The following is a 17949-nucleotide window of genomic DNA, read 5'->3' as shown; positions in this document are numbered from 1 at the left end:
TTCTAGAAATAGTTCCTTCCTCTGGAAACTATTGTGAATGTCCTAATAAAGTCTACGACTATACGAGTACAATGCCTCGACTACTTTTATCATATTTCTCTCTCAAGATACTAGAATAATTTGTGGTTGAATGAGATTCATTCTGTTCATCTAGGGCTTGCATTTGGGGATAATGACTAATCACATTTGGTAGATCTTTTGTTAAACCCCTTGTCATGGACCAACTAGACCATCCTAAAAATTGTCAAGATGAGGTTGCAGAAGATACTCCTAAATCTCTATTAGAAGGTACTTCTACTTGTTCAGATCGAGCAGAAGTTGCAACCTCAATGAAGTATAAGTTACATCTACCCTTTCCACCATATTTCTTATATTTGGAACCAATTGATCATCTTGTGACCTTGCTGCAAAAACTCTTTTGTTTCTAAATGGCTCTTTGTCAACATCCATATGTTTACATTGAGGCATTCTCATTTTCCACTGATTCTCCTAAACCTTCTTCTATGACATTTTCCAAAGAATCTTTGGCAGTTGATTCACATTGCCAGATTTCTGAAAGGGCATCTTGAAATCTCTTTTGAATCTTTAGCTGTTGATATCTCTATAATGTGTAGGGGATAGTTGGAACATAGCTCAACTCTAGCAGACTGAAGAATTTCTTGTGGTGTATCCCATGGTTGATGTATCCACTATGTGCGTAATTTATCCAACTTTGGAAACCATCATTTGACATATTCTCCCGTTGGATCAAATTTGTAGCCTTCAAATTATGCATAATCCCAAATACCCAAAATATGAAGAGTCAAAATATTTAAATTAAATCCTAATATATTTTCATCCATGAATAATTTAAATGCAAGAATTGTATCTATGTTTAGTACACAATTTCATATTGTACTATAACATATCTTACGATTATCCATTCGATTCATTTCACACCCATCTAACAAGAAACCATAAATGTACTTCCATCCAAGACCATCACACTCTAGATCAACATCCAAGCACATGTTCCAGAAATACTTCATAGCCCATCTCTAGGGAAGCTGGAGAACCTTAGTAAAGAAACTATATATCACCACCTGAATTTAATCATGCAACAATCCTATTACCTAAATTTCCCGCACCCCATCATCAAATAATAGATAGCTAGTCCTACCTTGCCTCCAAGATTTAAAGTAATCCTTGTAAACCATCCATGGAAATAATTAAGATGTGAAATAATTGGCCTCTCATCACTGCAAGGAAATTTGAAACTCAAATATCTTGAACATTTCTAGAGACCATTTTAATTCAGAAACATATTCACACTCTTTTCTCCTAAAGTATTTCTCTCATTATCCCATAAAACTTGTCTGATGCGAACAAGGTGGAACACATTTCTAACACTCAACTCCCCAAAATGCAGATGAGGTGACAACAAAGAAGTTGTTTCTTTGTCTTCTTTTTGAAAATTTATTACATGGTCAAGAAAAAGTCCATTGATAGATGTAGTTAGAGCCTTCTAAGCACTGCTCTAACTAGGTGACCATTCCCTTGCCAAAAGTGCATTGCTTTCCTTTTCAAATTCATTCTCCAAGTTCAGATCATCTAATGGGAAGTTACACACTTCACTTGAATATACACGACCATGCATTTAATGAGCATATCAATAAGCAACTAACATAGGTAGAGTTATTAGGAAAAATATTGAGAGGGAGAGGGGGTAAATTAGTATTTTAAAACTTACTTCAACTTTACTTTTCTTATTCCAATTTATGTACGCAACTGTTATTTAGTAAATCCAGTTAACTAGCTTTAGGTATAATTCATCATTTGTTAAGATTTAAAAAATGCATCATTACTTCATTAAAACATGTATTAAGCGGAAACTATCAGCATTAGGGAGTAGATAGATCATAAATATATAATAAACACATCAACACACATGAAAACCAAGATTTTAGATGGACACCCAATGTGGGAAAAGACCACTGTTGATGTCATCTCTGTATTATTTAAAAAAAAAAAATCTTCTTATAATCATGTACTGATGCAAACTTTAACCACTATGCAAGCTCCTACTTGTAGAAGGCTACAACTTTCTCTCATTTTCCAGTTCCTACTAGAAAGGAGCAACAACTGCCTTTCTGAACAATGTTATCCTCATCTCTTTATGGATCACTTTTCAGAATTTTTCAAACTAGATCGACTTTCAACTATTATGAAATCAATTACTCAAAAAAACTCATCAACCAATGTAAGCAGTGCAGTTGGATAAAAATAGATCATAACAGATCATGCCAATGCATAGCCACTCACCAATATACCAAGCCAAACCTCGTTACCCATCACTGAATATAATTACTGCCATTGTAAACCCTGATCAAGCACACATTAGATTGTATATAATATTGTTATTAATCATACCTGTGTATTTCAGTCCTTCTCTTGAAGCATACCCGCGTATAGATATCAAAAATATTGATACCTAAATATGAATCATTGTCACACTGAAACAATTACTACATCACATATTGAACTCATCACAGATCACAGAACCAAATAAAAATCATTATACAACAACATCACCACTTATTTAACATTTCATTCCACAATAAGCTTAACCCAAATAATATTATTAAACACAGATCATTATGAGAGAGACAACATTGATAGACAACAACAAACATATCTAAACTAATCAATCATCATTAACAATTCATGCTTCAAAACCATAACAGTTGTACGTGACTTTTATAACGAACACCCATGTATATACGCGCTTTTAATATTTCACATATGTGTATAGATTCTGAAAGTTTACGGAAGATATATGTGACCCCCGTGAAGTAGATCAACATATGTACGTGATCTTTCTCAAGAAAACCTGCATACACATCTATAATTACTCAATCATTCCTTCGTTGCAACCACAAAATAGATTTCTCAACCCTTACTATCACATGTTCATGTCAAAATATCATTACCATCATAGATTTATCATTATTAGTCATAATAACAAAGGATGAAGAAAACATGTTTATTATTCCTTACAATGCTTTTAGATTTATCCAATCTAAAACTCCTTCATGCTCCTTGATGCACACCTATGTAATATGAAACCATTCATTCATAACCCATAACTTGCACACATAGCACTTCGACCTCCATCTCCTTATATAGCTTAGGCCTTTACCAATACCTTAGGCCAATACTTTATTATTGTCGATGGTATTATTTGACAGGATAAAATATCTGTTATAATTCTCATTACAATGGATCAATACCATGGTAAAGAACCCGAGTAGTGAGAATACCATGGTGTGAAAATTGTACACGACTTTGCTTCACCATACCCACATATGTACGCTGCCTTTTTTCATAAGACCCACTTATATTTTCCAATATTTTACCTTTATCATTCCTCTAGCTTAGAAGTAATATTCCTTTGTCCAACATCTTTATCACATTTGTACTATCCTATATACTCATCCTGCTACCATCATGTTGACAACTTTATTAAGTAGTCTTCCATCAAGGACAACACATTAGTCATAATGCCAACAATCTCACCCTTTTGACTTGATGGCAACTACTTTGGTGTTTGGTTACCACCACCTATAAATACCTATAAACACATTTGTAGACATGCCAATGTTCTTTCCCAAGTAACCAAGAGTTATCCAAGATCCAAGCTTCTCTCTCCCTTTGATATCAAGGGAAAAAGGTTAGCCAATGCTGAATGAAGACTTCGTTCTCCTTTTGGAGAGATGAACATTATAGATTTGATGTTGCTGAATATGAGAATTGATCATGCTCCCCCTCAACATATGCTAAAAATTCTAGAAGATACGCAAAGAAGTACATGATTTTATGACTAAGCCAAATATGGTTTTTCCTATAATCAAAGGCTCATGCTGACATCAATCACCCAATATATTGTGGTTACATATTTGACTCAATACTACGAAAAGTGTCCAAAACAATGGGATTACGTACATAATTCACTTGACTCTAGTAGTCCAAACGTAACTGACTATTACAATTTTACATCATGGGTCTTTATATGAACTTTACTTAAAGAGACAAATATGACATTTATAAACAAAGCTAAATACCTCAATAGAGAGGGAACAAGACCATGATAGTCATCAACAACCATCATTCACCATATAAAAAATTGCACTATGAAGATCTGATAGTAGCAATATGATCATAATTATGCAACAAGGAATTCTCAAGAAGTTATAATGCCACCAATGTACTATTAGAAATATAGGAAATTCTCCCCCTTAACCCGTGCCATCAGTTCACTATCAGGACTGATCATATTCATAGTAAAGTCATCAAAGCAACTTCATCAATTAGTGAGACCAACAAAGAAACAATGTCATTTAGCAACCATCATAAGCCAATATTACTTCTATGTTTGATTTGAATAACAACAGATTGTAACGAGTGAACATTAGAAGAAGAGGGCCACATAACCATAGATTGAAATATACCAGAACCTATCCTTGAGTCTGTCCCATAGTTTCTTCTTCATGGAGAAACATACACTACTGTCTAGAACCAAACTCGCGTGTATACATGATTGTTCCTCATGTCATCCACATATAGAAAGTAAACTGTAGTAATTTCAGTCTCAAGTCCCCCTAAACATGAAATATTTGTCAGAATAATTAACAAAGTGATGAGGCAGAGAACACTCCTAGTTTATGTTTGAGATATTCAAAGGAATCATGTGGAAGTGGATTTGTAAATATATCCACAAATTGTTCCTTTGAGGGAACATATTCCAGTTTAACCTTCTGTTTAAGCACTTGTTCTCTCAGAAAGTGATATTTTATTGTAATATGCTTGGTTTTTTAGTGCACGACAAGATTTTTAGAGATACTTATGGCACTAGTATTACCACACATAATAGTTATAGGTTGAGGACAAGTGATTAGAATGTATTGCAATTTTTTCATCATCCATAGAATTTGAGTGCAATGAGATGCAACGACAACATATTCTGCCTTAGCAATAGATAAAGCAATGGAGCTTTATTTTTTATTGAACCATGATACCAAGCGAGGTCCCAAATGAAAATTTTCCTCAACTAGTACTCTTTTGATCATCAATATTACCTACCCAATATCCATCTAAGTAAGCATGAAGTGAAAATTTTGCATCTTGGGGATACCATAGACCAACACCTTGAGTTCCTTGTAAATAATTGAATATTCTCTTGATTGCATGGATATGAGTCTCTTTATGATTTTCTTAAAATTGTCCAAGAATCCCAACCGCATGCATAATATCTAGTATTGTGCATGTAAGGTATACCAAGCTCCCCATCATAGATCTGTATTAAGGTTGGTTTAATAAAGGAGAATCTTCATGTAAACTAAGATTACATCATGCTACCGTAGATGTTCATACATGCGTCCAACCTTTCATTCCATATTTATTCAAAATCGGCTTGAGGTACTTGGTTTGTGAGAGAAATATACCATTATTTGCTTGCTAAACTTGAAGACCAAGAAAGTATGTTAGTTCACCAAGTAAGGACATTTCAAATTGTTGCTTCATAACTGAAGAAAATCCTTTGCTCATAGATTATTCATTTCTTCCAAATATGATGTCATAAACATAAACAACAACTATCAAAAGTTTATCTTTATCCACCTTTATATATAGATTGTTATCTGTAGACCCCTTGGTGAAACATTTTCATTGATGATACCTATCAAGACGATAATACCATGCACGTGGGGCTTGTTTTAGCCCATATAGAGCTTTCTTAAGTTTGCAGACAATATTTTTATCATTTCCTAGAATGAACCCTTTAGGTTGTTCAATATAAACTTCTTCTTCTAGATATCCATTTAGAAATGCATATTTAACATCCATTTGAAATAATTTAAAGTTATGAAAGCTTGAAAATGCAAGGAACATTCTTATGGCCTCGATTTTGGCTACAGGTGAAAATTTTTATTCAAGTCTATTCCCTCTCATTGAGCATAAAATTTACATACGAGTATTGCTTTGTTACTAATTACCTCTCCATTTTGATTTAGTTTGTTTTTGAATACCCATTTTATCCCAATAACATTTTCATCATGAGGCCTTGACACTAGCTCCCATGTATCACTTTTTTTCTATTTGATCAAGCTCTTCATTTATTTCCTTAATGCGGCATTCATCTTTAATTGCTTGATTTACATTTTGAGGTTCAATAGTAGATAGTAAGGCTAGATAATTAGAAGTCCCAATAATAGTTATTCTAGTTTTAACTCCAACTTCCTTTTCACCTATAATTTTGGATTCCGGATAATTTTTCTAAATATACCTTGAAGGAGTCTTTCTGATTCTTCTGTGATTTAAAATTCTTCTTCTCTTGCTTCACTAATTCCCTCTCCTATGTCCTTTTGGCTTGTTGTAGGAACAAGTTTGTCATATGTTGGTTCTCCCCTTTTGGTACCTATGTATTCTTCATCAATTATAATGTTAATCCATTCAACAATCTTTTGAAGCCTTTTATTATAGAATTTATATCCTTTTCTTCTAGATGAGTATCCAAGGAGAATTCATTCATCAACTCTAGATTCAAACTTTCCAAGTTTACCATCATTAATCTTTATGTAACATTTTCTTCCAAAAACTCTGAAATGTTTGATAGTTGGAGGCTTACCAAACCATAGTTCATAAGGATTTTTATCATTGTTTACTAGAATATGATATTTGTTGAGAATATTTACGACTATATGTTTTTCTTCTCCCTAGAAGGCATGAGGTGTTCTAGACTCATCAAGAATGTCATGTGCCATTTGTTGGATTGTTCTGTTCATTATTTATGCCACTATGTTTTGTTGAGGAGCTTTAGCTATAGAAAATTACATCTTTATACCATGTTGTTCAAAAAAATCGAAAAGTTCATCTGACATAAACTCTCCTCCACTATCAGATATAAGACATTTGATTTTTAGGTATAAATAATTTTCTAATAGATATTTTAAGACCTTAAATTTATCAAATTCTTCATCTTTATGTAGCCAATCCAACACATTCTAGTAAAATCATCAATGAATAATATGAAGTATTGTTCACCTAGAGGAGAATTTTTTATCATAGAACCCCACAAATCAGTGTGAATAAGTTCATGTGCTCACTTGTAGTACCTTATTTAGCATTAAATTGAAGTCTGGTTTTCTTACCAAATTGACATGATTTACATATGCTATTTTCTGGCATAGATATATTAGTCAAGTTACGTACTACTCTCATTTTCCTTGACTTGTGTAATTGAGTGAAGCTCATATGTCCCAATATTTTGTGCCAAAGCCAAATTTCTTGTGATTTTCTCAAGTAACAATGCTCTTGTCCTCCTTCCAATACATAGACATTACCTGGAGTTCTTGTTCCTTTTATTATGATCTTACATGTATCTAGATTTCATACCACACAGTTCTTTGATCTTAAAACAACCTCATGTCCTTGATCACACATTTGACTAACACTCGACTAGTTATGTCTTAATCCATTAACAAACAAAAAATTTGCAACTTTAATCTTAACCTTAAGGCAAAATTGTTCCTTTTCCACTGATAAAAGTAGGTGATTTATTTCCAAATGTCACGTTCTTTTCTCTCTTTCTTTCATTAAGGGACATAAACTTATCTTTATCACTTTTCATATACTTTGAGCATCCAATGTCAATGTACCACATATTTTTTTGAACTCCTACATACAAAGCTAAACCAAAATTTTCATATTCTATGGCTTTCTTTTCCATACCTTGGATGTTGTTACTGTTTGTTCATTCTTATTTTTCATTCAGCTTCTCTGTGCCCAAAGTTATTGTGCACTGAAAAATATGTTTCATCTTGGAGAGGTGAGAAATTATTGTAAGAGTATTTCTTTAATCCAATTTCATTATTTTGTTTTCTTGCTTCTCTAGTCATGATAGTTTTATAAGCGTCACATTTAGTAACCTTATGACCAAATTTATGACAAGTGAAGCATTGGCCATTGAAGTAGAAGTTCATGTGAGTATAATACCTTCTTTTTTTTAATTTCCCTTTTGATTATGGTAAGGGTGATTTACCTAAGAGACATTTGAACCTTCATTCATTTCATGAGAGATGGAATTTTTTTGACTACCTCCCTTTACTACATTGAGATAATTTCTTGTACCTGTTTCAGAAGATTTTACAGTATTTGATGATTCTCCATTGTATCCAAGACCTATTTTTATTTGAGGAGAGAATTTTACTTTGATGATTTATTCTAGGGTCTTGGATCCTTTAGAACATCTAATATTTATGCCTCTTTCTTCTCAAGTTCCTTTCTTAGACTTAATATTTCTAGTTCTAACTTTTCATTATGCCTCTCCTTTTCTATAATTTGTTTCTTCTGTGCTTCTTCCACTAATTTAGCTTCTTCTAGACAAACTTTAAGTTGAGGTACTTCTTCAATGAAATTATCCTTTTCTTCTAGAGCACCATAAAAACATCATCAAACTCATAAATACATTTATCTTCAAATGCCATAAGTAATTGATATTCTTGATCAGACTCACCCTTTTCACCATTCAAAAGACCATCACTATCTATGTGTGTGTAGAAAGTTTTCTTGTTTTCAAAAGTTTTCTTGTTTTCAAACCTTCCTCGAAATTTACTTTTGTAGAATTTGTTTTCTTTATAAGGTAATTTAGCAACATAATAACCAACTCTTCCACAAGCAAAACATTTGAAAGGAGGCTTACCTCTAAATCTGTCAGTTCCTAATTGGAGTTTCTTTACAAAGTTTGCCTCTTCTTCATCTGATACATAACTTGATTCCTTAAGCTCCTCCTTTCCTTTTCGTTTAGAAGTATCTTTGAATGCTACTTCTTTGATATCTAAACGACTCATGTTTTTCTCATTTCATAAGGTTTTAAGATCCCATGAAGCTGGTCAACAGTAATATTCTTCAAATCCTACATTTCTTCAATGGCAAAGACTTTTGAATTGAATTTTGGGGTTAGAGATCTTAGGATTGTGTCAACAACCACTGATTCTTTTACTTCATCACCAATATTTTCCATTGAATTAATTATCTCATCTACCCTAATAAATAAACTTGCAATACTTTCATCATTATTCATTCTAAGGGTTTCACATTGAATTCGAAAGGTTTGAATTTTGGCACGCTTTACCTTAGTGTCTCTTTCATAACTTGAGATGATCTTGTCCCATATAGCCTTTGCCTTATTTAGCTGCATGACCGTTACAAATTTTTATTCTTCCAAGCTTCCCAATAGAGCATTGAAAACCCTTATATTGGTCTCATACTTTTTCTTTTCTACTTCATCTATGGGAATGGAGTATGGATATTGATAACCTCCCTCAATGATTCCCCAAACATAAACTCCTAGTGAATGTAGATAAGCTCTTGTTCTAACGTTCCATAAAACCAAGTTGGATCCATTAAACATTGGTGGCTTGATAGATTCTACTACCCCTTGATTGCTCATCTTGATAAATCTTCATTAAAGTGATCAAGCTTCTTCTAAAGGACCTTTTGTCATTCCAATTGTTAGGAAAAATACTGAGAGGGTGGGGGAGGGGGGGGGGGGGGGGGGGGGGCGGCGGTGAATCAGTATTTTAAAACATACTTTAACTTTACTTTTCTTATTCCAATTTTTGTACGCAATTGTTTTTCAGTAAACCTGCGTACATATGCGACTATGATGAAAGAAAACTATGTATATCCTGTTAACGAGATTTATATATAATTCATCATTTGTTAAGCTTTAACTAGTGCATCATTACTTCATTAAAACATGTATTAAGAAGAAACTATGAGAAGTAGGGAGAAGATAGATCATCAATACATAAGAAACACATCAACACACATGCACACCAAGATTTTAGGTGGAAACCCAATGTGGGAGAAAAACATCGTTGTTATTGTCTCTATATTCTTTAAGAGAAAATAAATAATATTCTTAAAATCATGTACTAGTGCAGACTTTAACGAGTATGCAGGCTACTACCTGTAGAAGGCTACAACCTTCTCTCATTTTCTAGCTTCTACTGGAAGGGAGCTACAGTGCCCTTTCTGAACATTGTTATCCCCAACTCTTTATGGATCACTTTTCAGAATGTTTCAAACTGTATCTACTTTCAGCTATTCTAAAATCAATTACTCAAAAAAACTGAATCATCAACCAATGTAACCAATGCAACTAGGTAAAACTAGATCAAAATAGATCATGCCAATGCATATCCACTCACAAATATAGCAATCCAAACACTGTTACCCATCACAAAAACCAATTGCTGGCACTGCAAACCCTAAACAAGCATACATTAGATTGTATATGCTACTATTCTTAATCATATCTATGTATTTTTGCACTTCTCCTGAAGCATACCCGTGTATAGATCTCAAAAATATTGATACATGAATTTGAATCACTGTCACACTAAAACAATTACTGTATCACATACTAAACACATCACAGCTCACAAAACTAAATACATATCATTATACAACAACATCACTACTTAGTTAGCATTTCATTCCACAATCAGTTTAACCCAAACACTATTGACAAACACATATCATTATGAGAGACACATCATTGACAGACAACAACAATTATATGTAAACTAATCAACTATCATTAACAGTTCATGCTTCAAAACACTGGTAGTTGTATGTGAATTTTATAAATAAAATCCGTGTATGTACGCACTTTTAATATTTCACACATGTGTATAGATTCTAAAATTTTGCAAAATATATACCCAACACCCCTTGAAGTATATCTAAATATACATGTGACCTTTATGAAGAAAACCTATGTACATATCTATAATTACTAAATAATTCCTTCACTATAACCACAAAACATATTTGAAAACCCTTACTGTCACATGTTCATGTCAGAATATCATTACCATCACAAATTTATCATTGTTATTTATAGTAAAAAAGGATCAAGAAAGTGTGTTTATTAGTCATTACAATGCTTTCATATTTATCCAATCTGAACCTCCTTCCTGATCCTTTCTGCACACCTATTTTAGATCAAACCATTTATTCATAACTCATAACTTGCGCACAGAGCACTTTGATCTCCATCTCCTTATATATCTTAGGCCTTAGCCAATACCTTATGCCAATCCTTTAGTAACGCCAATGGTATTCTTTTATGGGACCAATTATCCATTGTCATGCTCATTACTATGAGTCAATAGCATGGTAAAGACCCCTGGTATTCGGAATACCAATGTGTGGAAACTATACCCGACTTTTCTTCAACCTACCTGTGTATGTACGTGGTATTTTTTCACAGGACCCATGTATATTTTCCAATATTTTACCTTTATCATTCCTTTACCTTATAACTGATATTCCTTTGTCAATCTCTTTGTCACATCTATAATAGCCTATAAACTCATGCTACGATCATGATGTTGACATCTTTATAAAGTAGGTTTCCATCAACGACAACACATTAGTCATAATTCCAACAAGAGATAGAAATGTAACAAAATAGGCAACTATGCAACACAATATTTAGTGTTTTGAGCCATTGGAAGGTGTCAATGTTGAACTCTAGCGAGGTGTGTTCACCTTGGTTTCAGTCAAATACAATATGTTAGTAATCCACCATCACTGTCTATTGTTATGTTATGCATTACTAATTCTTCATTAAATATAACTTGAATTTAAGTGAAAAATGGTGGTTGTAGAGTGAAACTGGATGACCATAAGGGTGGCCCCAAGCCTATATTGAGGCTTAGAGGTAGGAGTCTAGAATAATCATGAAAGTATTTGCTTGCAAGTAGTTTCATTATAGTCTCCATAGTGCAGGTTACTAACTGCATGATTTTATGGATGTGGGACAAACAATGATATGCCTTTTGATAGATATCACTGCACCAGTTATAATTGAACCTGACTAGAAACTGATTAGAATTTGTGGAAATGAACCTTAAGTAGTTTGATCATGAGAAAATGCAAACTAATTCTCCCCTATCTTAAGCTTTAACAAAATTATAGATATATTTTAAAGAAAAACTTCTCTATGAGAGAAATGCTTTATAAGAAAAATTGACACATTTGAATTCAATGGACATATGACTTATTGACTGAAATTTCAAAATATTTAACTTATAGCAATAGAGTTCATTATACCAATAATTTTACAATCACTGAGATATAAAAAGGTTGCTATTCTACAGATACATTGCAGGAAAGTTGAAATGTTTCTTTGTAGATTGTTGTTAGCTATAAACACCTATTGATAAAAGTTCAATTCATACCAGTTCTGCCACACTATGCCATGACACTTGTATAGTTTTCAACTTTTCATACATCCATAATCTATGTTCTTTAAAAAAATTGAATTCTTGTAGATCATTCTCAATTTTCTGGGTTCAAATTGATTCCAAATGCATAAAGATTGAAGACATGTAATTTAGTTAAATGTATGGTATAACACACAAACATCACAATCCAAGGATGAAGAAAGGCATGAGATTGATTGGTGAATTATTGGTAGATTATTTTCTAACACCCTCCTATACAGTTAATTTATTGTGTCCAAGAACTAATCTAGTTGTCTAACCTTACTATTATATATGCACACTTTTAACTTGTATAAAATTAAACAAAGGAGCCATCTCAAATGGTACATTGGTTTGTTGGTGATGTCAATGGAGTATTAAATTGTCTAAAAGGGTTCCATTACCACTATGGTTTCCCCAACCCAAATGGAAAGTTTCAGAAAAGGATGAAGCTCAAGGCCTTTCCTAGCCTTTTTTGGTAGAGTCATCACCCCTTGGACCTAACATCAAAGCTAGACAAGTCCATGCTATGCAATGTAGTCGCTGAAATTTGAAGCAACATCATAAAAAATGAAAGGGAGGGAATCATTCAACAAATGTAGTAAAAAAAAACTATAAACAAATAAACATGTAATAAAAGTACATTTATAACAAGAGAAGGAATACTAACTGATGAGAAAAAAGGGGAAAACAAGTTACAAACTATCGAAGGTAATAATAATTGAGCACACAATGAAATAAACTTGACAATAATTTTTTTGAATCATTAAAATTATTTGCATTACCTATATTTTTCTTATCTCTAAAAATTGGATTCCTTATTGAAAAACAAAAATAATGACCATCCATTATGCTTGCTATCCAAGGTACATCCTTGACATTACAGGTAGGTCAACAATTAAAAAGTATTGATGATATAATGTGGAATATCCAATAGTATGTTTAGGACCCACACTAAAAATGGATTATGAAAGAAACTAAAGTCCTAGATCCCTATTGTGGGTACTCAATGAGTGGAAATTGATGTATATTAACCTTGCAAATTATGTGATTCCTTAAGGTTCAACTCTGCACTAGATCTTTCAGCAAGAGTACAAATCTAATATGTCCAAAATAATATAAGTTAATTAAAAATTTCTCCTTCCTGACACTCTATGACAGTCGACATTAACCTTTAAAATAATTGTATGGAAAAGAATAACGATAGTTCCCATTAAAAACAAGTCTAAAGTATAATGTGAACATATAACAATCCTTGCGAGAGGTAGAAGGGGAGCCGACAAATCATATGTGATGTTAAGGCACCTATTCAAATAAGATTGAAAGGAAAAAAATGCTTGTCCTTCCTTATAATTTACCTCCTGGGGATCATAAATTAAATATAAATTGAATGATCTCACTTGGATGCCTCAAGAAGATAGATCCTGCTTCAACTTATGATCACAAACAAATGATAATAGATATGATTGACCAAAAATGTATAATGTAAAACCATTTGTTACAACATGATAAACTTAAGTAATGACACTATAGGAAGCCAAGGTTTTAAAACCTTTTAGAACCTCTACAATTATTTATAGATTTAATATTCTCTAAAACTAAAGTAATAAGATGACACAATTTGTTGTTATATGATGGCTCTAACTTTTGAAGAATAAAAACACTCAAAAAGTGATATTTATAATTTCCATTGTTCCAACAATGAAATTGGACAGTTGCAACACTCCAAATGTATGAAATTTATTAGTGGCTATGTTACAAATCTTTCTCTAAGTGGCACATATACTTTTGGAATTATATTACCGATTGATGATTCTCTGTAACATATATACTGATGAAGGTTACATGAAAGAAGAAATTAGAGAATTTTGAGCTAAAATATTTTAATTCATCTTCAGACTAAGCAAAATAGTAACAATTTAGTGATCGAGCCTTTTGAGAACCTGTTAGCGCTACATCCACTCCCCATTAATTGATACAAAAGTCAATGGAACATAGAGAAGACACACCATCCACAAGAAGCAAAGCAATATGCATGCAATCATATGTAACCCCCCATTCAAAATATCATTACTTACAAGTGACATTATTGATGAAAAAATAAGTAGAGTCATTTTTCTTATGATTATAGGTATTAGCGTAACTTGACTGTAGATTTTGGAAATATGATGGATATGAATGAGTCAAATAGTTGAATTCACTCTTTTCCATCTGATTTCGGGAATCTGTAATCGTGATAAGGATGGCTTGTTTATAACTAGTTTCTCTTATCTGTCATATTTCTAGAATATTCCAGATACTATAGTAAAGATAAAAATGGGTGTATTATCGCCAATTTTCTAATCCTCAACTAATTCTTATTCTTCCTAGAATATTTATTTTTTATGTGGCATTGTAAAATTCTGAATAAATGCTAAATAAATGCATTGTAAAATCAATACTAGTAGTCATACTCCCCAAGCACCTTCCTTATATTTTCAAATTGTTTTTTACCCGAGTTGCAATGTCATTATGAACACAACAAATAGCTTTTACCTTGTGTTCCTTATATACTTCAATCTTTTCTCTTAGTATCCCAATATCCACCATTTTACCCCATTCACACTATACAAAATAAACATCAAACTTGAGGTGCTTCATTTCACCAATCCACAAAATACCCATATCAAAAGAGATGATTCGATATCATGTTGATAGTGTGTTTGTAAGAGCACTTTTTGAAGCACCAATACCTGGACAATTCCACCAACATATGTGACATGATTGATACACCAGGCATGTGGATTGAGATAACACCAACATGCAAGTCAAACTTATACAATATATATGACCACACTTGGTTAAATTGGACTTGCCAAATAGTGCCCTGAATGAATTATTTCATAAATTAACAGTTATTTTGACTCACTGTGACCATATGAGGGAAGCTAGAACAAGGAAAGTTGATGAAACTAGTGACAAAAGCACAACTTTATTAAAAAAACAAAGCACAATTTGTGAGAGCGGGTTTAAATTTTCAATTTAACGAGCCGAGATAATCCAATATAGCAGCAAAAAATCTAGACAAATCTACACACCAGAACTCATGTAGCGCTAGTAAACAAAAGCATAGAAGGAAAACCCAATGTATGTGTTCTATCACAAGGTACATTGTTTCTCCTTGCGCCCTCATAAATGAGGAGTTTCAAAAATTTGGATTTTCTATGGTGTATAATACATAATGATGAGCTAGCTCATCAAAAACCATTTCTTTCCACTAACCTAGCTTTAGCAATAGAAATTTTAAATGACATGAAAAGATTGAGAAGCATTCAAGCACAACTATAGAACCATACCCTAACAAAACCTGATCAATGTAGAGCTAAGAGGTATTAAAACCCTTGATGTCACATAATCCTAGGGACATACACTCAAGAGGGAAGACACTGATTTTCAAAAAGAGAGAAGAAATATTTCAACTAGAGAAGATGATATATTTACACTAAATTATGGCATCTAGTTGATGGCATCTTGCACTAGGAAGTGGTCTATTACAAACAATAGACTGATATTATACATACACAAAGAACCTTCAACAATGGGAAATCTAGGGAAATCAATCTAGTGTGGTTCTTATTAACCATATTTATGTTGCCAAAGTAAATATTATAGCAGGCCCACACTAATTGTCCACATGAATCCTTAATCTTGTAGTTGTAACCCTATAATATATGGTTTTGAGAACTAGGAGCTCACTATTCTTGTCTTTGAAATTGTGGCACTACAACTAATATTGTGGGTATTTAGTGGATGCAGAAAACTTGAACAATGATGGACATTTAAATGGGCCTTTAGTCTCATGTGGTGTGGTTACATGTGTCATGTTGTCAATAAGATAGAAAGATATGCAGTGTTCAACTACTAATGCGACGCAGTGGTACCATTGTCTAAAATTGACCAAAAACACCCTGTAACCATATGAACCATGGATCCACTATAAATTGATGACGAATATTGAGTAAGTTAGCTCCCTTCGATAGCACGGAGCTTGGATATCTTGGCAGATATGATGGAATTTTCCATATGTTCCTCCCTACCTTTGTTGTGGGTTTCCTTCTCTGACTAGTGCTTTCCATCTGCAAGTCGCATCGTTACATATTATAGCCTAAGGCCCTACATATACCTACCATTGGTGAATGAATGTGGTTGACTGCGACACTCATGATTGATTCAAATAACTCATAAAGTGGATTAACTACCTTTCCTAATGGGAGACCTAGGAAATGGAAGCATAGTTGCATTACAAATTTTTGGAAACCCTCAAACAAAACCAAAATCAAGAGTACATGGATTAGTGATGAGATTAGCATTGTTCGAATTAGTTAACTATAAACCTATAGTTCACCTTTGGGTTTATTAAGGTCTTGTTTTGTGCTTCTTTCACACTTTTGGATTAAGGTTTATCCCTTCCTAAGTTTTTAGAGACCCGATAAGACCTATTCCTTTGCAACCTCGAGAATAATAACTTTCGCTACATTGGGGTTGCGGTTTTGGAGCCTCGAGAAGATTTTATTTCACCCAGTTGGGGTTGTGTTAGTGTCAACCTTTGAAGCCTTCCATCAGTGATCAAATATGCTCTTAAAAAGTGGTCTCAGGGTGTCAAAGTCAAATTTTGTCATTTCAGTGAGTCTTCAAGTAAAATTTGGTTACTAGGTATTAGGTCTAGGGTTTGTTTTCACTCCTTTCAAAGTTGTCCAAATGTCAGTCCATGTCACCATTTAGCTGAGTGTACCATCATTCAAAGAGTTTTCATCATCATTTCAGGTTCCCATGGGTCATTTTACACCTTGTTCGTGCTTCAGTTGTACTTGTGGAAGGCCCATTTCCCTCTCCTAGGGTTTTGAAGGTAATTTTTCTTGGCTGGCCAAATGATCAACAAAACTTGTGTCCTAATGTTCATACACCTTCCCCTATCCTTAATATACCTTCTTAAATGCTTCCCATCACTCATATCCCTCAAATTCATCATTTTCCCACAAACCCTAGTTTATTGCTACAATTTGACAATTTTCTAGACTAGGCCTGTGTTTTGACCTTTTGGACCCCTTACCCTCAATAAATATTTGAAATTACACTTTCCCCTGATTCCTAACATCCCTCCCTACTTCCTAAAATTTTCTCAAGAATTAAGAAGCCCCTCATTCCCTTCATTTCCCTTCATTTCTACAAATCCCCTGTTCCACATGTCCGGATAGGTTTTCTTCAAACTATGTTTCTGAGCAAGAAAAGATGAATTTGACAAATGTGAGAGAGGTTTTTGTCCATAATTGACCCAAGAAGAAAATTTCTTTCATTTTTTACATAGGTTTCATGGATGGGGAGAAATGTCGAAAACATCATTGGCCTCAGGAGGATTGATGCACTTCTGGAGTGACCCTGGTAAAATCAATATTTTACCTAGCTGGGATGCTCAAATCACTTTCATGATGATTCAAATGATATATAGTTAGAGATATCTTTCCAATGAGCTATCATGAGCTCCATTTGGAGTTGAGGAAGACTTTCAAAAGTTGACTGCAACAGCACTCTGCATTTAGGCAGCCTCATTTTGCACATTTTGACTAGTCTTGGAAGATTTGACTTTGGATAGTACAAATGA

The 17949-nt window shown here is 33.3% G+C and overlaps 1 pseudogene; it reads right to left on the bottom strand.

The window, feature by feature from the left end:
- Positions 1-454: 454 nt before the first annotated feature.
- LOC149181605 (cryptochrome-1-like) overlaps positions 455-17949 on the bottom strand; it is a 61429-nt pseudogene continuing 43934 nt past the window's right edge.

This window comes from Pinus tabuliformis, chromosome 3_2, assembly GCF_031772625.1.
Source record: "Pinus tabuliformis cultivar Carrire ecotype Pingquan chromosome 3_2, CPIR1, whole genome shotgun sequence".
Lineage (NCBI taxonomy): Eukaryota > Viridiplantae > Streptophyta > Pinopsida > Pinales > Pinaceae > Pinus > Pinus tabuliformis.
Note: the sequence above shows the minus strand (reverse complement) of the source record. Positions and strands in the feature narration are given on the sequence as shown.